Genomic DNA, 22,052 nt, shown 5'->3' on the forward strand with positions numbered 1-22,052 from the left:
AAGTTGATCATATACTATACGTTCGAAAAGTTTACTGAGTACTGATAGTATCGAGATTGGTCTGTAGTTTTCTGCTCTCGAAGTGGAGCCGTTTTTGAAAATTGGGATCACAAACGCTTCTTTCCACTTGTGCGGAAATGTACCGTCTCGGAGAGATTTTTTGAAGATTATGGATAAGGGGTATGCAAGCTCATCTGCGCAGTTGATTAGGTAAACTGGGGGAATATTATCGCTACCTGTGCCTTTGCTTACATCAATGGTTTTAAGGTATTTCAGGACGATGTTTTCGGTGATGATTATATTTGACGTCGCGGCGATGTTGTTTTTTGAGTTGATGCTGGATAGGCATGGATCTAGATTGGGATCAGAATTGAAAGTTGTCAAGAAATATGTAGAAAATAATTCGGTGACTTCAATGTCATCTGAAGCAGTGACGCCGTTGTAATGGATGTTTTTGGGGATTGTATGAAATTTTCCCTTGTTTTTGACGAAGGTCCAAAAATATTTAGGGTGGGACTTAATGGAGCGTTCGGATATTGTGATGAAATTTTTATAGCACTCTGTCTGCAATTTCTTTTGCCTTTTCCGTAATATACTAAAAGATTCATAATCTAGATAGTCGCCATGAGTTTTCCATTTTTTATGGTACTTGTCCTTTTCTTTAATAATTTTGATTAGAGGTGTCGAATACCATCGAGGAAATGCGGAATTTTTTGTAGCTTTTTTAGGAATATGTAGCTCGATACTTTTGTTGAGAATGTTATAAAAACGTTCTACGGCGTCATCAATGTGAGGTGTGCTAAGACATTGAGACCAGTTGACAGAAGATAAATAGTTATTAATGGATGCATAGTCGCCCCGTCTAAATGCGAGTGTTTGTTTTTGATTTAACTTAATTCCGGGAGTTAGCACAGTATAAGGAAGATCGATCTCGAGAGCTGGATGATATGTATCCTCTGGGACTAATGGGTCATTTGAGTGACGCACTATTACGTCAGTGTTTGACAAAACTAGGTCTAAGGTTCGATTTTGGATATTAGTTTGACCGTTATATTGGTTGAGTCCAGCTAGCGAAATACTGTCGACAACCAGAGATTCTGTAAAGTTATTTGTTTGAGATGGCGAGAAATATTGTGAGTGAATATGTTTTGTCCAAGATAAAGAGGGTATATTAAAGTCACCGATGATGAGGAAACGATCAGCATGATATTCTACAGTCAGTCTGCAGATCGATTGAAAAAAGATAGATAATTTTTGTGAGTGGTAAGAGGTCCCCCCTGGGATGTATATGCATGCGACGTGAAGGTTGTAAGGAGTTCCGAGTGATTTGGAGGTAATAGTTACCCAAATACATTCAATGCTCTCAGGTTGCCAGGAACATTGACGAACAGCGTTGAGGGTACGCATGGTGCACAGAAAAACACCACCGCCCTTGGATTTTTCAGAGTTAGTGAAGCTACGGTCGCAGCGGAACACATCGTACCTGTTGTCAGTGATTTCGGCATCAAAGATATCTGGTTGCAACCAACTTTCAGTGACACCTATAATGTCGTAGGCGTTACTCATAACGTTACTGGAAAATTCATTAGTTTTCGAGCGAAGTCCACGTGTGTTTTGATAATATATAATAAGATTAGGCATATTTTACAAAAGTCTTATTGAATGTGTTTAGGCCAAAAGTATAAGGGTATGCCATAAATAGTTTACTATTTTTATTTATTAGCAAATTAGTGCCAGTAAATAAATGATTTAGATTCCGATGATATATGTACGATGATGAATATTATGTACCTACCTACATAATATTATGTTCTGCTTGATAAGATATCTCGAATAATAATAGTACCTAGGTATACTTATACAATATTTACTTTTTTTAGAAATTAAAATAACATAATAATAATAGGTAATTATATTGATTTTATAAGTGAACCAGAGGTCCCATTAAAGGAACCATATCTGTGAGACTGCGTATGGTACGTTGCTATATTCTCTCAATTCTTTTCTACACTATGGAAGTATGGACACTAAGCCGATATAATTTGATGTCATGGAAAGATGAAGCTTTCGAGATGTGGCTGTACAGAAGCATCCTCTAAATCGTTGGACCGGGTGACAAATTAATGTTGAAGTTCTCAATCGAATGGGAAAGGACCGAGAAGTTCTGCGTAGTATCAAAACCAAAAAACTACAGTATCTCGGACACAATATGTGAGGAGAAAAGTACAGCATTCCCAACTTGTCATCCAAGCAAAGATCAACGGTAAGCGTAGAGAGGAAAGCAGCGAAAGAGCGTAGAAACTCCGCAGAACTGTTCTGGGTAATAGATGACAAAGTTAAGATCGCCCAGATGGTGGCCGACCTCCGTTAGGGGATGGTACAATAAGAAGAAGAAGAAGTGAACCAGAACCGTCGCTCACCAGATACCGGAACCGAGCCCTAATCGATGTTTCTACTGACGCCAAACCATAATAAAAATGGGATCGTTTATAAAGAGTCAAACTGCAATTAACTATTATAATAGGTATAACATATTATGTTATATTCGTAGGAATAGTAATGAATTTCCCCCAGATACTAAAATATAACTAATATTTTGTAGTTGGCGTCAATATGCAATAAAATAAACATAGCATTACGTAGGTATATAAAAATGTGTTTATTATGTTTTCGTTATTACTTTCAAAACTGACAGCTATGTGAATATGATTGGAAACAAAAATAAAGGAAAGTTGGTGCATGCATCGTGTTAAAAATTTATATATTTAAAGTGACATATTGAAAAAATAATATTGATTAATGATTTCTTATAACATATAATTAATTGTTCTTTGGCATACTTCTCAAAATTAATCTTTTGATTTCATTGCAATAAAATTAATTGGTATGTGGGTATTTTTCCTCTTCTACACATAACAGTGTGGGACACCTACACTCCTATAATATGCTTAGCGTAATAATAATACTATGTAAATGTCGAAAATAAAGTGAACGACGAAATCAAATGCAGAGTAGTAAGTGCTTTAATGGTTTGTTTAAGTAAATTAAAGCAAGTATCCAGGAAATAATGGTTTTCATAAACAGTCTTCATAGTGTGAAATAAATACTAAGTGATGAACTCATTTTCAAAAGAAAATATGGTGGATTATCCCATTTCAATCATACCTCACTGGAATTATTTGACGGAAAAAATATTCGGTGTCTTTTTTTTATTTATACTTAGAAAGTCGAACTGTGAACACGTCAATTTGTTTTGTGATGGTGACGGGGGAATTAATTCTTAAATCAATGTAATCTCTCAATAAGAAAGGAAGTCATTCTCGCACTTTTCGGACTCCTCAATCATCTCAAAATTATTAACACACGTCGTGAGTTAGCGCAATTATTTACATCATTGCAGAATATTGACACGATCCTTTTGTATCTTTTGGGCATTTCAAACAGTTTCATGAGGATACATGGATTTGGTTTACTACTGATGTTAATTTATGATAAAGTTTCATAGAAATGAAAAGTGATAGGAGAGCTGAAGTTATATATAAACATAAATTGAGGGGTGTGGTTGAAAACTTGATAAACCACAAAAATGTGTTATGGCGATAATCAACATTAAAGTTTGAAAAAATTGTCTTTAATATACTGAGTAAAATTTTACTACAATGAAAGGTATGCTTATCAGTTTTTTTTATGTAAATAACACACATTCTATTATTTTTCTAGTAAGTACATTTTTATTACAAATTACAGTTTTGTGGCTTAACCAGTTTTTCAGTATGAAAATATATGTATTGAGATAATTATATAGGGTAGTTTTGCTTAATTCGTTTATACTCAGTGATCTATGATAAATGATAGCATCATCTTAAAATTCATTGTGTGATATTATTTTTTTTGATTATTAATTTTTGGTTTTTAAAATTCTCATTAAAAATCAAGCCTACTTAAAAGTGAAAAACTGGATAATCAACAAAAATACAAATTGAAGGGACTACTTGCTTCATCAGTAAATTATTTATCCAATATGACATTATTTCCATTTTGATCAACAGTTTCAACATAAGCTTGAAGTTAACCAGATTAGATTGTCACTATTTCCTCAAAAAATCACTTGGATTTCTTCAATCGTGAAGTTTGAATTCTTGTATTACTCCCAATAATCTCTAATAGCGACCATCTTGTTGTGGTTTATCTTGTTTTTCAACGGTAAAGTGGGTAAATGTGGAATAAAATGTTGTGGATTACTGCCATATAGTAATATATATTTTTAACTAACATGATAAATAAAAATTAAAATTAGTCGATAAAGTAGTTAATTCAAAATATCACATGCTGTGGGTTATCCAGTTTTTAAACCACACCCCTCAATTATAATCTCATTACGTGTAAATAAATTTATTATACTATTATGTGACAGGCCAGTAAACGTTCATAAGTAAGCACTACACTTGTAAGAGATTTTTTTAAATACTTATAGCTGACACTTACAGGACATCACACTTAGCACCAGCAATCTCTTTTCTAAATTGTCTGTCACTCACAAAACGTGGGGTTACTACCAAAAGTTGGTAAGTCGATAATTTAGATATTACGAGTTAACAACGGATTGTGTGTTCATATATAAATATTATTTAATATCTCTCTCGACCATGTCCGATCCTAATAGGATCGTATTGGCCTCCACAGAGTGGAGGTTTGTATTAACAGATTATGTTTTTACGAGAAATGGATGTCAGCAACTTGTTCAACCTATTCGGCCCATACTATGACTCCAAAAACAATAAGTATGTGTATTTGCTATACTCAGGATTCGAACATGATATCCACGACGCTATAGGCCGATGCTTAAGCCGCACGGCAATCTGCCATATATAACATGCACACAAAGCACAAATAAATTACCATTATGCCTGATTCTAGGCATGTCAATCACTCCATAACATGAATTGAAGACTTGATGGAACAATACTGTCGCAAAGTGTAACAAACTATGCGACGAAGCCAATAATTTATGACCCTTCGATAACCAACAAACCTTGTAATAAATGTTAAGTGCCAATCCGTTCACACAGAGTTGTCAGAAAAGGCAATCTCAAAGTGGACTTGATTTTATCTAAGTTACGGATTTTATTGCAAGATTGTCATTCAAAAAGATCTTCTTTTTTTGCAACCAAATATTGATGATGAATTACGCTAATTAATTTTTATTATATGATAGTATAGTATTGAATTTAATTTAATTAGTTTACATTTAATTTTATTATATGTCGTCATATGGCCGCAGTGGCGAAGGGTGGTGGTAGACTGTTCACTTTGACTTTGTCTTTGACTTTGTCTTTGACTTTGTCAGTCATACGTATTTCTTTTCATTGAAATATGGCTACAATTTACAGATGGTGTTGTTAGTTTTTAAAATTCAATTAAACCCTGCGAAACCAAGCCATATTAGATAATAGTCAAAAAATACTCGTCTATTTATAAAATATGTAAGATTATTCAATTAAATCATACATAACTTTGGATATTTTATAGATAGAATAATATTTAAAAAAAAAAAACCGGTCTGTGTACTTATGTACGCGCGTTAGAAGTTATACTTCTTTGGCGTAACAAAACAAAAACAAAACTTGTGATAAACTAGACTCTTTGACTAGCTCTTAATTATCTTGTTAAATTACACACTCAAGAAAAAGGACCGCTTATTAGAACGCCGTTGGTTTATTTCTATACATTTTAACTTATTAATTTCTTTTATTTTGTTAACTGTCAATTCATGGTGGAACTGCATTGTATTGTTGTTTTAATTTAATAAAACACAATTTTTATAGTACTTACTCCACTATTAATCAATAGATTAGGACCGGTTTCGTCCACCACAGAGGGACATTTTCAACTAAATACATTTTTTTAAAAACAATATTTATCAAACAAAAATCAAAGCGACAAAAATAATATAACAATAGGTACATAAATTATCCGTCTAATAATACCTTCCCAATAACAATATTAATGTCAAACCTCATTAATTTTAAATTAATTTGACTTACTTTACTTTAACTGCAAAAATTAACCAACAATATGTGTAATAACTGTAATAAGTATGTATTCTTAATCCAACAAAAACAAATAAGTATGAATGTGCACATTTTTGTCGTATCGCAAAAAATATACCAAAGTTATTATGGTTGGTTTAGGCGGGGTTTGATTAAATTTTATAAACTAACCAACACCATCTGTAAATTGTAGTCTTATTTCAATAAAAATGAACGACTAAAAAACGTATGACTATCAAAGTTTAATGTGCACTATTTATAGAGGAGCTTAACAGTCTACATCCACCCTTCGCTACCGTTAAAGAAGTACTTGATTGAATCCACAGTGCCTGACATAAAATTACAGTACTCCGGTATTTACCTATTTCAAACGTGTTAGAAAATTCGAAACTTATTTTACTGAACGTCTCACGTGTGGATACTAAGTACCTACTAACAGACTGTTATGATTTTATTTTCTAATACTTATATGTTTTAATCGGTAAAACGGTTGGCTAATTAAACGTAAGTTTTAGAGACCTGAAAAATAATTATGTAAAAAAAATGTTTTCTAGATTGAGGAAATAGGTACGAATGAAAAGGAACACAAAATTAAGCAGGAAACTCATAGAACATAAACGTTTAAAGTGAAAAACATTGTTTTGTGCAACAAAATTTGATGGTAAATACATGACGTTTATAAATTGTTGTCTTATAATGTTAATATGGATGTTTTGTTATAATAATTAAAATTTACTATCATTTTACGATTTTTTGTGATTTTTCATCAAATGGTGATGTGGTGTATTTGGCTGCAATTCTTATATGTACCTACCATTAATATGTATATAGTTACCTTGATTCCTAGCTATCGTCAGGATCTCTCCAATTTTTAGGCATTCCAAAATTTTCAACATTGTTTTAAGAAACAGTCACAATTATAAATATAATATGCATATAATATTATTATTTTCATAATTAATAACTATTTTTTAGTTTATCTGTAATCGAATTCAAAATAATGTTTTTAAAATTGGAACTTTGCAGAATACCCGTGCGCATTTCAAGCTTATTTTTTTTTTTTGGAAAATGTAAAATTATATTAGATTATAATACTCACATATGTTGCGTTTAAAAAAAGTGTAATTTCACAAGTTTTATTGCGGAAAAATAAACAAACAGTCTAGATGGCAATGTCATGATGGCGACTAACGGTTCTTTGCAGATTAACAGCTAACAAAGATGACTAATGTCATGTAGCATGATATTTTTTGTTACGGTAATGACAATCGCATTAAATTGGCTTTATAACGTTTTCATTAGAGAGTATTTACCTACCTACCTAGCGAGAGGAAAGCGAAAATGTATTATTATTATGGATATATATGTTTGTGAAGTAAGGTGGTGTGATGTCAGTTGCAGGGTCGATGACCTTCCGCTGAGCGTCCGAGTGCATTCAACCTCACCTCTCCTCTCCGCCCTTCTTTCTGCGCACTCCAATTCACCAGTCGTCTCTTCGACTCTTCACAACTTTTACAAACACCAGACGAATCGAGATATCTCACTGGCCAATATCACCAATTTTATTTAAAAACAAAAAAAACACTTGGTAATAAGAAAGTGGGTACACACCAGTGGCGAAGTATAGAGGTAGGCTGTTAAGATCAGACATAAATAGTGCACACTAAATTTAGTCAGTCAAACGTATTTGTTTACGTTCTAATGGATTTAAGTTTTGTACTATTCCATTTGAGTTGTTTTTTACGACCCGGGTTTCGCTTTTCGGCATCTTCAGGCGTGATGTACACTCATCAAAAGGCAAATATACACAGGCAACGAATACAATTAACTCTAACTTATATAACAATTAATCAATACAATTAAGTCAATACAAAATATATATAACAAACAAAATTATGAATAGTTGAAGTGTTTGTAAAAAACCCCTTACCTTATCAATACACTAAAACACGACTCAAATGGAATAGTACAAAACTTAAATCCATTAGAATTTAAATTCAAATTCCATCAAGTACCTTCGGTCGATAGTATTAATAGTATTTGTTTACATTGAAGTAAGACTACAATCTCTCTCTAGATAATGTTTGTTTGTTTTTTAAATTCAATTAAACCCTGTGTAATCCAAGCCATAGTTGATAATAGTAAAAATTATTCTTTTGTCTATGAAATATCTAAAATTATGCCATTATACTGTATATAATTTTAGACATTTTTTAGAAATAACTAATTTAAATAAACAGTTTGGAAACAAAGTTTTTTGTGAATTCTGTATGATACAAATAATAATAATTACAAGATAAAAAGAACTTTTTGTACACAACGTTTTTAAATTTTCTGTTGAATCATATAAACTTGACTTGATTAACTTAAACGATCAAAAAAAATTGTACTTGATAGAAATAATACTGAAATGTCATTTTAACGCACATGTATATTAATAATTTAGTTGCTAGGACCCCAGACCCCTAGCAACCAATAATAGTGGATTGGATTACGGATTTCTTCCGAAATAACTTTTTATACAACACAGAATTAACTGAAAATGAATTCAATGCTACTTAAAGATGGCTAAAAGTATTTAAAAATGCATTTGCATCGTGTTATATCTGATATATTCTAAAAGTTTCAAATGTCTAGCTAGTCGGCAAGTTAGTTAAAAATCGATTGCAAGATTTTTACTGGATAAACAATCACCGGACAATTAAGAATGCGAACTAATAAAAACGTTGTAAAAATAAATCGAATTTTGTAGAATTTAGAATATGTAAATTTGTTTTAAAAGTATTCTAATGGGTTCCACCCGGTTCCACTACGTGAACAGCAGTTGAATTAACAATTAATTTATTACAAACACTCCATGAACTTTGTACCTACCGTTCTGTAATGGAATATTGAAATTATTGTAATAATTATTATTCAATTGTAATTATTTTGATTAGCATTTACCTACCTACCTCTTCAAATACTAATAAAAGTAATAAACATAAAGACATAATATTAATAATTGTTAAGTATTATAATTTATTAGATAACAATGCTTCATTAATTACAAAACAATGAAAACTTACTGACATGACGTAGATATTTAAAATCGCATAAGTAGGTATTATTATTATAACGTTTAAGTCGATTTACTTAAGTTGGTTACCCGTACCCAAACCCCGTCGAAATATTTTACAACGTTTTTCTTAGCTCCTTTATTAGATTTTTAGCTAACTTCTCGACTAGCTAGACATTTGAAACATTTAGAATATACCAGAACACGATGCCAATGCATTTTTTAAATACTTCTAGCCATCTTTAAGTAGAATTGAATTCATTTTCAGTTAATTCTGTTTTGTATGAAAAGTTATTTCAGAAGAAATCCGTAATCCAATCCACTATTATTTGTTGCTAGGGGTCTGAGGTACTAGCAATTAAATTATTAATATATACGTGCGTTACTATGGAAATCAATATGAATGTCAAAATGACATTTCAGTATTATTTCTATCAAATACAAATTTTTTTGATCGTTTAAGCTAGTCAAGTCAATTTTATATGATTCAACAGAAAATTTAAAAATGTTGTAAATAAAAGTTCTTTTTATCTTGTAATTAATTAATTCTCAGCTTTTCGATTACTCGTTGGTATAGTAAATATAATATATTTATTTTTTTACACCGACTGCAGATTATTTCAATTTTCAAAAATCACTAGTGATAAATGAATAAAGTGGATTTTGGCTCCTAAGAAAGCGAAAATCTTTTTTCTGTAAGTAAGTAGGTATTATTTAATTAAGAAATAAAATAAATCTTGCAAGTACTTAATATGTAGCAAATACTACTTTCTGGCAAAAAATTACTAAAATTAGTATTTTTTTTCTTTCTTGATTAATAATTTTTATATTTTTATTATGTAGGTACCATATGTCAATGTTGAATTATCATTATTAAAACGTGTCTTCGATATTATACATTTTTGTACTTAATATACTTATACATAATAATCAGCTAGTATTATATTTAATATATGTAAAAATTTTACATTTAATTTTATATAATTTTTGCACATTGATTAAATCCTATTTGCAATCCCTAAATTTAGCGTCGTGAATTTTATTATTAGTCGCGATAGAATGGTTAATACAAAAAAGACTTTAACGCATAGTCACACACAAAACCTGATACATACAATTCGCGTGAAGAAAATGCCGAGAAAAGATATTATGTCGATTTCTGGATAGAATTCAACAATAATATTTAAACCGTCTCAGTATTATATAAAATTAGTCCTTTGAATTCAGGTACTTAATTGAAATATGTTTTTATTATTATCAAAATGTGACTTTGGATTCAGGCCACTTATTTACCTAGGTCCTAGTGGATTGAGCGAACGGTTAACAGTCTTATATCATCTCTTGATAACGGCCTCTGCAACGAGCCCGAAACGTCGAGTAAAGAAGGAAGAAGGACACACGGTGGAAACCCAAAAATCTACTACGATGGTTAACAGCATAATATCAGCGTAAACAATCTATTAATATAACATCTCACTTTGAATGTAGGTATCTAAATATGCTTTAACTTTAACATGTCTTGTGAAGTTATACTTCTTTTGGCGCGTTTGGGATAACAGATCAGAGTGTATTTTTGGCGTGTGACGAAGTTGCGCGCGCCGATGTAACACGTATGGCGTGTGACGGAAGTTGCGCGTGCCGATGCAACACATAATTTATTATTAGATTATATTCATGTCGGTCTCAGAGGTACATGCGCATGCGCATAGTGTCATTTAGTTAGTCGTGCAATACAACCAAGGAAACAGCACGTGTTATAAACATAACCAATATTGTGTTATAATAAATATATATGTTTATAAACAAAATTACTGGAAACTAACATTCTACGCTGTTAATTTATATTCATACAACTTTATTTATATTGGTGTATATTTATTTTTAATTGTAAAGATTGTGTATCAAGGTTTGAGGCTATATTTATGTAAGTATTATTTATGAGTAAGTTAGTAAGCAAGAGTAGTTGGTAAATAATTCAAAAAATATTTTAAAATTTGATTTATTATTAGTTCATCATGGGCGCTTCTAGATCGATTATAACCGCTGTATGGCAAAGATGAGTTTTGGTCCAATACAATAATTAAATTACAATTATCATGTGCTATATGAGACACAGATGAATCGCTTACGTTTTCATCAACCTAATCCACTGTAATATTAATAGACTCAGGTAACGGCTTATTTTGTTTTGTTACGCCAAAGAAGTATAACTTATAACGCGCGTACATAAGTACACACACCTTTTTATATTGAAATGTTTGGTCTGATTCGAACATAATTAGAGATTTGACCTAACTGGTCGAATTTTTTCGTGGAAGTTTTGCACAATTTTTACTTTTCATTTCAAAATACAAGTTTCCAAAAATCAAGAACCGTCTGGCGTCTAATAATTCCATCATTCATAATTATTTGGAACACATGCGCGCGGGTTAATATTCTTCTATGTTTACAGGTACAGATATCTACTAAATCTGTACTTTACAGGTACACATATCTACTAAAGCAGGCCTGGGAAAACTACGACAAGTATTTCGTTCTGTTTTTGTACATTTTAACGCATTTTTTAAAAAAAATAACATTTGAATATACATGATCATCGAGAAGATATTATCTGCAAATTTTACAATACTCTCAATTGCGACAAATTCGAACAGCTTAAAGATCCTGCTCGAAAATTTTCGGATCAACCTAGGATGAACATACATTTTCAATCATGAATATCAATAAAAACTATTTACGATCAAGCATCACCGATGAACATTTACAAGCAGTTTTAAGAATCTCAACCACAATATTAACACTTGAAATTTAAAAAAATGTTGAAAAATGTAAAACAGTTTCATTCTTCACCTTAAATTGTTGGCTATTAGAGATATACTAAATAAATAGATAAATAGAGAAAAAAATAGAGTAATCTAAATCGTCTGGAAAAATTAAATGCTTTCATAATTTTCTCAAACCTCAGTGACAGGTGGCTGCCAAATAATACATTAATAATTAAACGAAAAATTATTACTATTTCCATAAATGCTATAGGAAAGAAAACCGCAGCATTTCAGACATAGACAGATTACTTGTAGGACGCGGGGGTTTAAACTTTAAAGCGCTGACTAAAATCAAAACCATAATGTATAAATAAATATTAATTTAATTCTTATAATTATTACCCACGGTGGCCGCGTGGCGTAAGCGTCGGCCTATAACGTTGTGGGTCCCAGTTTTGAATCCTGGGTCTGTCAAAAGTACGTATACTTTGTTTTCAATTTGTGTATGAGTCAGAGTATGGAGCTAATAGATTGAACAAGTGGCTAACATCTATTCCTGGTAAATACAAAATCTGTTAATACAACCTCCACTCTGTGAAAGCCCATATGATCATATTAGGATATATAAATAACATCGATAACAAAATAATATCTACGTAATACGTATGTATGCCTTATGTGTTGTAACAGGTTTGAAACGCTACGTACATAATTCGATTTGTTCAATATGCAAGCAAGCATAGAGTGTTAAATTTCAATACTAGAATTTTAGCACTTAGCTGAAAATGTGATTATACTACAAATCGTAAAAATCACACCTGTTGTAGTTTTTGGAACTTTCTGACGAAGCACGCGACTTCTACTCTTCAAGGAAACCCGTCAATGGCTACCTAGGTACATTCTTCTCATAAAAGCATGGAGAAAAGAAGAATTATAAAATGTTTTCCTCTTTTTATTGTACCTACGTTATATTGTTTGGCTCACTGGTTTCAAAATCTTAAATGTTTAGTTTGCTCGAATGCGATCCACTAGAATTGATCGTCCCGCGCATTTCCTTATTTGGAGGGTTGTTGCTCAGCACTGGAAATTTATTATGTGGGTATCTGCAATCTGCTGACTGCTCCGTGTGACTTCTCGAATGACTTCTGTGACCTTCGCTCATGTTTTGTTGACTGTGCTTTATTAAATATACTCTTTTATCTTGATATGATACCCAAATTCTATAATATTGAATTATGGCACTGTCAAAACAAATATTATTTATGGTTTTATCTTGAGAGGGAAAATATACACAGAAAGAATCAGGAATTGCTTAAAAACTGGCATATTATGGAGGTATACATCCACTAGTATAAGTTGTCCGCTAATTGAGGGCGCCACATGCGAACATTTGGCATATCCAGGAAACTCGGAATTAATGGGAACTGAAATACCTAACGGGTAAGAAGAAGCAGGCAACCGATCTTGAGTAAGGAAGAATACGGGATAAATTTAAACACGTGTCAAGAATACGTCATACGTCTATACTGATTACTGCTCTCGATTTTAGCATTGACGTTCATTTAATATTAGTGTATTACACAGACTATTGCACGTATAGGTATAGTGCGTGGTTCATTTCCGTAGGACAGTACACATTCAAAATCCTGCGTCAAAATTTACTGTATTGTTATAAATATAGCCTATCGGAATTCTATTTATTATCTGTTCTGTGGGCATATCGTTTAATAATTTTTATACTGTGATGAGCTTAGTTCTAAATTCGAACACCAAACGATTTATGATGGTATATCTCGAAGACAATCGTTGGACAAATTTAGTTATCCAGTGGTATCCAAGAGGTACAAAACGTCCGCAAGGTAGACCTAGAGGCCACTGGATCTATGAAATGATGAATGTAATAAAAATACCTATACATATTGTAAACCTGCACTGCAACATAATTCAAGCATCAAGAGAGGTAATCTATGTGCTTTCTTTTTTCTGATCTTCTTTCGGGTTATCTGTATCGTAAAGTACCTACTAAGATATTTTTTTTAGTTGTAAATTTGCTTTACATTTACAATGAAAATTTTGCGTGATAATAGTAAGAATTTGAGCAAAAAACTCAATTGATAAAATTGTTGGGTTGAAGTGAGATTCAATTATTTTTTTTCTAGAACAACACTATTCTAATTCTGCAGTTGCTATGAATAATTATATACCTACTATCCCCGACGACCATGTCCGATCCTAATAAGATCATATGGGCCTCCACAGAGTGGAGGTTTGTATTAACAGATTTTGTTTTTACGAGAAATATATTTCAGATTTAGAAGAGACCATTATTTAGCTACGTATCTTTTTCGACTTATATGTACGAGGTATAAATGAGAACTCTTCTGAAGAACATTCTGGGCAATATTGACTTATGTGTCCCTGATAACTATCTTAGAAATCGGGAGCATCGGTTGTTTATTCACCCAAGGTGCAGAACCAACCTGCCACGGGTAATACCAATTGGGAGGGCGATAACTATCTTCAACCAATTTGCTTCGGATGTTGATATATTCCACTTGCGTGAGGGTGAGTTTAGGTGGAGGCTATTTTATAAATTCTTAAAATATGGTCTCCTTAGCAAACTCAGTGTACTTCTTTGAACTTCTATAGATGTATAATTGTGTTTGCTTTTGTATGTTTATATTACCTATGTTCTCTTTTTCTATTTTCATTTTTATTACATTTTTTCTTTATAATAATGTTTCATGACATGTTATGAACGTCTTAAACTTATAATTTGTAATGTCCACAATATGTTAAATAAATAAATTGAAATTAAATTGGAAAAAAGTTAGGTCCATGCTCTGACTCATAGGTACACAAATTGAAAAACAATATGTGTACTTGTCAGACCCAGGATTCAAACCTGGGACCTACGACACTAGCTTAATGAATAATTACGGACGTTTAATGGAAAGTATATAAAATCTTGTGTTTTATCAGCATTAAGAATTAATAAAAATTAAAAATACATTAAGATCTTCACATAAGAAAATATCGAATTAAAATTGGACTCGTAATCTAATCATTTAGATGATTTGCTATGCTTTTCAATGCTATTATTTTGTAGTGCAGTAATCAGCACCGTCATCGTTGCAAACGCGGTGCGATGTGTTGAATAAAAGAATAGAAGTATGATGATTGTGATACAAAATAATATAGAAGATGTCGCTATTAGTTCCGCACTACGGAAGAAGAAAGTAGCCGAAAAACCAAGAATAATTACATTTGCATTAACTCATTAACTCTTCAGTTTCACTTCTTTGGAAGCGATCCCAGATACCAATTTTGTTAAGTGATTTTTTTTTAACACAACTTGTGTTTTAAATTATTTTTTTTTTGAGTGATGTGAAAAATATGACGTTCACTAATAATAATTGCCTGTAATTATTACTAACATACATATCTCTTGTCGCTGTTTGTAAATAATTTTGTGCCGAGACGAATCGACAGAAAAAAAACGTTGAATGAAGATTTGACTGGAATTAAAAATTAATATTTTCACTCGTCAAATACTAATAATTATAATATTATCATCATCATTATCAAAAACGAATTTCTTCATGTATAGATGAATCGATCAAAGAATAGTTGGTACGCTTTTTTGGTACATAGCTTCTACAAGCAAGTAGCGTTCATTATTATTTTTAGAACGGAAGTCAAGAAATTTGTAGTTTTAATAACTTTTGTTTTGTAATAGTAATGCACATATTATTGTAATCATTAAATCACGCTTGACGTGGCTGGGGCATGAGTTCCGGATGCCGATAGAGTCCGACACTCCGTACCCTTGTGGCACAAGACAGAGGTGTCACGTGATGGCAGGCGCGTATGTGACGATATACAGAGGGAAGCAACCTCGTGCTTGCATATGCTAGGGCGTGAATGAATGAAGTAATTATTCTTGTAAATAATAACGGTTGAAAATTATACTTATATGTTGAACTTATATTACTAACATACATAAACACTACTTAATCTGTAAACCAGCTAACTGCACTTTTGACCAAAAATAAGATTTTGATGGAATTTTGTTATAAAGCATGTTTTTATGCTCACACAGAATTTTAAACTCCTCAACCCATAAATAAATGCGTTATTGTTCTTCACATAAAACAGCCAACTGCAGGACGGTGCCAAATTTCCAATATCGTAAATGGAACAACTTAAGTTTTTTTTAAATATATTTTCTTTATATCGTCTTTGTTCTGGCAGAACACACTAACTGGAGAATACTAGTTTTGAGTAATTTGACTTTGAAGTTGTTAAAAAGTTTGAAATGGTCTATCATGTGAGTTTATTAAGTAATCGTAAAAAGGATGACTTTAAAATAAAGATTGTTTATTTATTAAGAAGATTTCCAGACGGTAAAGTTTGAAATAAGGAACATTTTGGTACTAACTCAATATGTCATTTTTTCGAATTAGTGTCTTCTGCCAGAACAGTGACGATATATAAAAGGGAAGCTAAAATTGTGTACCTATTAATTCACAGTATAGCTTATTTGTAAAAAAGTGTATTTATGGAATTGTTAAATTCCTCTCTATAGTTAAATTATTAAGTTTTTTCTCCTTCCTGAACTTTACCAAATGGAGTTAGCCGGTTTTCAGATTGAGCAATCGATACGTGCTAAATTATAATATTATAGGTATTATGGTAGCTATCCGTATTTCTAACATATGTAATGGTAGGTACTATTTTTTTTTAACTAGAGCTATGATTTCGAATCAAAGTTCCACGAGACGACGTGTCAAGGGTACCACGAAAACTCTAAAAAGTTTACTTAAGATTTTAAACAAAAATATATATATTTTCTCAAAAATACTTTGAGTAAAAATACAGACGGTAGGTAATGACTAATGGTGTCACTGTCACAGTTTACTATCAAGATAGGGGGTGGGTTTGACGATATTTTACAAAATGTTATAAAGGTTTCACCAAACAAAAAATATGTTGGGAATCACTGCGATCATGGATAATCGACTGGTTAAATTTTGATCACGAAAAGATCGAAACTCTTGCTTTTTCAAGGTAACATTCAATTATTATTGAGTTATTTCTTTAGTTTTTCCGAGAGACATTTTTTTTGAGAAAACCCAATCTTGCATTGACGACAATAAAATACTCTTTACTCCAAAGTTCAAACATTATAATCTTGTATACCTAACGCAATCTTTAAATTTTGTAATGTAAGTTTAATAGTTCATTTTTGTGATTATTCAAATTTCATTTTTTTTTTTTTTTTTACATACCGTGAACATTACAAATTACAAATTTAAGACGTTCACAACGTGCTATTTAAAAACAAAAAATAGTGTAAAGAAGAAATAAATATATGCAGTATCACAAAAACCGTATGAAAAGTAAAGTAAAAGGTAAAAAATTATAAAAAAAAATATTAAATATAAATTATAAAGCATGGAAGCACACCGAATGAGCTAAGTGGACCCTATTTTAAGAATTTATAAAACAACGTCCACTTATACTCATCCTCACGTAGATGGAATATATCAACATCCGAAGTGATTTGGTTTAATATAGGCATGTTTCGAACTAAACTTAAATAATAAAAAAAATGTGGGTGATTGTTTTATTTAGACTAATTTGGTTACTTAATAATATATATTTTCTCCAATACATAGAATAATTTATAGTATTTATATACATTATTATTGTATGCAAGGTCTTTCAGAGAAAATATCAGACCCAAGGCGACCGGGGACATGCGCTCTTTAGCAGCAGCGAAAAAAATAGTTATTATTTCGAAATAATCAAAATTACGCGCTATTTGGAAATGTCTTACATAAACAGTAGTAATAACAATATAAACAGAATTTATTTATATTTTGAATGCATGGTATCCATAAATTCACCACCCGGAACAATATATCGCATCAATAAAAAAAAAATGTAGGTATGTACCTATGTACATTTATTCAATACCACACGCACATAATGTAAACCCAGTGAAAAATAAAAAAAAGTTATTTTTCCGTTTCTAGATGTGTACCAGTGGCGAAGAGTGGAGGTAGCCTGTTAAGATCCGCCATAAATACTGCACAATAAACTTTGTCAGTCATACGTCTTTGTTTTCATTGAAATAAGACTATAATTTACAGATGGTGTTAGTTAGTTTTTAAACTTCAATTAAACCCTGCGAAAACCAAACCATAATAGATAAAAGTCAAAAAATACTCATCTTTCTATATATTATTTAAAATTATGCCATTAAATCATAGATAACTTTGGATAATTTATAGATAGAATAATATTTTTTATCTATTATAGTTTGGTTTAGGCAAGGCTTAATGAATTTCAAAAAAAAAATGAACCAACAATATATATGTAATATGTATTCTTAATCCAATGAAAACAAGTGTGAATGAAAATTTTGCACAATTTTGTAGTATCGCCCAAAATATACAAAAACTTGAATTTCAAAAACTAACCAATACCATCTGTAAATAAAATTGTAGTCTTAGTTCAATAAAAACAAATACGTATGACTAACAAAGTGTAATGTGCACTATTTATGGCGGATCTTAACAGCCTACCTCCACCCTTTGCTACTGATGTGTACTGCATATTAAAATAATATGAATGGATAATAATTAAAGCACATAAAATGTGCTTTTCATTCTGATATAGCCTCTGACAGGACAAACGCAATATTACTATAATAGTGATATCAAATTATCTTATCTCTTATCACTCTCCTAATTATAACTACATTCAAATCTAACTCACGTAAACAAACATATTTTACTCAGTTCAAGGTAACATCAACAATAAATTACTTACAAATTAGTCATTGTTTTCTTTATTAGATAAGAAAGTCGGAAACGTAGCATGAAACCATTTTATTTATAGACAACGCAGTTTTGTCCTTGGAGAGTTTTCTTTATACAATGTATTGAAGGGGTCCAAATTTTGCACTATATGACAATCAAATCAGGGAAATCTGACAATATAAATAATTGAGGTAAGTATATGCTCCAGAAAGTAGAATTGAATACATTATCATTATCAAGTAAAACTAAAATTATCATTTTCGCGCCTACGCGGATTATAAATATTCGACAAAGTGGAAGTTATATTATTAAGGCTATACAGTTGAGGCATAGTCTAAAAAGATCGTGGCTAGGCGATGCGCGGATTGTGCAAATAACGTGTGCCGAATGAAATATAATTTGTCATAAAAATTCCACATGCGTCCATTTAATGTTATGTTTATTGTTATATTACTAATAATAATAGTATATTCATTGACATGTTTTCTTTTTCAAGTACCTACATACGTAAAGTTTTTTAGTCATCTTTACACGGTTTAAGAATATATTCATCCGACGCCATGACAAAACAAATCGACGCGCGCACACCTCTACCGTCGAAATTTCGTCGCACCTACTGTTGAAAATTATTTGCCGTTTCACTGAAGTACGCTCTTAACAACATGTGTACGAATAATGGGTCATTTGCTTTGGATCAAACACGCATTAAAAATCAACAATGTGTCGCTAGATTTCAAAATCAGCCAAGTTAGGTATTTTTGACTGTTTTGTGAATTGCTGAAGAAATACTGCTTTCTAAAATTTCTGCATTATCGACATGTGGAACTTATTAATTTTAAATATTCTATACTCGAAATAATATAAATTTTCACCCTTGTGACTGTGCACTTGAGAAAACAAAAAAGCTGTTTTTCTCCTATTCTTCTATTATGGACTTGGCTGATTTCGAAAACCAGCGACATCACTATTTATTCTAGTACAATTTATTAAGACGGTACTTCAGTGAAACGGCAAATAATTTTCAACTATAGGTGCGACGAAATTTCGGATTGGCTGGCAATCGGAGAGCGGAAGTCGAGCTGTGAACACGTCAATTTGTTTTGTGATGGCGACGGGGGAATTAATTCTTAAATCGTGTAAAGATGACTAAAAAACGTTACCCATTTACTTGAAAAAGAAAACATGTCAATGAATATATTATTATTATTAGTAATAGAACAATAGACATAACATTTAATGGACGCATGTTGACTTTTTATGACAAATTATGTTTTGTTCTGCACGCGTCATTTGCGCAATCTTCCCGTCGCGTAGTCACGATCGTTTTAGACCGTGCCCCAGCTGAAGTATAGCCTTAATAGGTAGGATCTAAAATCCAGTAAATATTATACCAATTCAGCAGTGACGTCCCTAGCCAAAATGCCGCCCCTAGGCAGCGCCAAAATGCTACCCCATTTTTTTATACAGTATTTTTTATCATCCTTCCATGACTCCAATATCTAAGAAAAGTGTTGTATGGATACATTACTGACAACATATATACCACTAAATCTAATTTAAATTCCATCTCTACTTCAACAGACAATATTGTGAGTCCACGGTTTTCAGACACATTTAAATATACATCTGACAACTTTCAAAACTCGCGAGTGACTGGCAAAAATATTTGGATAAATTAATTGGGTAAATATGTACCTACCGATAATTCAAATGTAATTCTCAAATCTGCACGTGTCATTGCTGGTCATCAAGGATGTGACGTCCAAGAACAACGGAAGTAAACTAGACATCGCAAACCCGACAAAGAAACAATCCTGTTAAACATTTTATGTTAATTAATACATTTTGTTTCCAACCAGTGAGCTGATTTTTTATTGGAGAGATATTTCCCCGATTACTAAGTTTAGGTACCTGTCTATATAGATATACCTAATGATTCTTCTCGATTTGCCGCCCTTCGAGTAACTGCCGCCCCCAGGTGACGCTCAATCTGCCTACCCCCAAGGGACGTCACTGCAATTCAGATTAGTTTAGCCTGTTCTGTTGAAACAAATGAAAACTGGTGAGAACGACCTTTTACGAGAAAAAAAAACTTTAATGGATTCAAATTATATTCAGTGAATGTTTAGATTGGAACGGTGCACTTTGTAGAGTGGTTTTCTGAATATTTAATAAATTTGTTATGTTAGATCCAGTTATTAATTGGTATTATCTGTATAGAAATCATGTTATTGCACACATTTTTCACGTAAAAAGCAACCTCCTGAATTGCTGTAATGGCCGAGGGGGGACACCCCTCCCCCGCATACAACGTTATTGAGAACGGACGCCCTCGTCTTTCACAGTCATCATTGATAGATATAAAAATAATTGTATACTTCACTTTTACGTCGGATTTCGATCGAATTTTTATACTTTTGACTTAATTTGATTTGCAGATTGTCTCATAAAGGACCACGATCGGCGATAAGCGAGAGATTGAACACAAATCCAACAGATTGGGCAGCATAATGAAAATTTTCACGTCATAGTAAGTGGGTACAGCAATGTATGCACTTTTTAACATAATTGTAAGTAAATTGATTCACTTTTTGGTTTAGTTCGAACACAATTTGCGATCGATTAGTTGTAGGTACTGACCTCGAGTCTGGTCGCAATAGAATAACGGGAGCTATTTCACATTTCACTTGACAGGACAACTTTTGACTCTAGTGCCACGAAGAGCGGTGTGCGGAAGAGGCGGCGGATCGCGAGAAACTGAATTGTCAATTGAGTGAGCGCCGAGCGGTTGAGCTCGGACCATGGCGGTCGCCGCCCTCCGCAGGCCGCCCGCCGCTCTGAAGGCGGGGGCGAATGAGGAGGCGAACGCCGAAGAAAGCGATCGGCGATCGTTACCGCCATTTTCCATCTGCAGTGAAATTTTTAATAACCTCACCGTTTGAGTGGACCAAATCACTGACCGAGCACCGACAGCGCACTCGTCCGAAATCATCAGCTGTCTACTTCTTGCTTATCTTAAAGATGTTGAAGAAAAACATTTTTTTACTCAGAGAGTTCATAATAGAATGTGAAAGTAAATATGAAACAAGCTTATTTTAAAAACGAGATGTTCAATGTACCTACCTAGTACCAGTGGCGAAGAGTGGAGGTAGACTGTTAAGATCCGCCAAAAATAGTGCACAATTTGTTTTCATTGAAATAAGCCTACAATTTAGAGATGATGTTGATTAGTTTTTAAAATGGAATTAAATTTATTTGATAATAATCAAAGAATACTCGGCTATCTATAAAATATCTAAATTTATGCAATTAAATCATACATAACGTTGGATATTTTATAGATAGAATA

The 22,052-nt window shown here is 32.2% G+C and overlaps 1 protein-coding gene across 3 annotated transcripts in view; it reads right to left on the reverse strand.

The window, feature by feature from the left end:
• The window catches only part of LOC147064431 (uncharacterized), a 65,314-nt gene extending 43,770 nt beyond the window's left edge, over positions 1-21,544 (reverse strand). The window contains exon 1 of one of the 3 annotated variants that reach the window (XM_085957944.1): positions 21,344-21,544. The gene's annotated coding sequence lies outside the window, so the exon portion shown is untranslated. Of the gene's footprint in view, positions 1-20,402; positions 20,421-21,086 lie in introns of those variants that run through there. The other 2 variants (XM_085957945.1, XM_085957946.1) reach the window with 2 other exon arrangements.
• Positions 21,545-22,052: the final 508 nt, after the last annotated feature.

The sequence above is a fragment of the Rhyacophila brunnea genome, unplaced genomic scaffold (genome assembly GCF_057557595.1).
Source record: "Rhyacophila brunnea isolate RB1 unplaced genomic scaffold, BYU_Rbru_1.0 scaffold_7, whole genome shotgun sequence".
Lineage (NCBI taxonomy): Eukaryota > Metazoa > Arthropoda > Insecta > Trichoptera > Rhyacophilidae > Rhyacophila > Rhyacophila brunnea.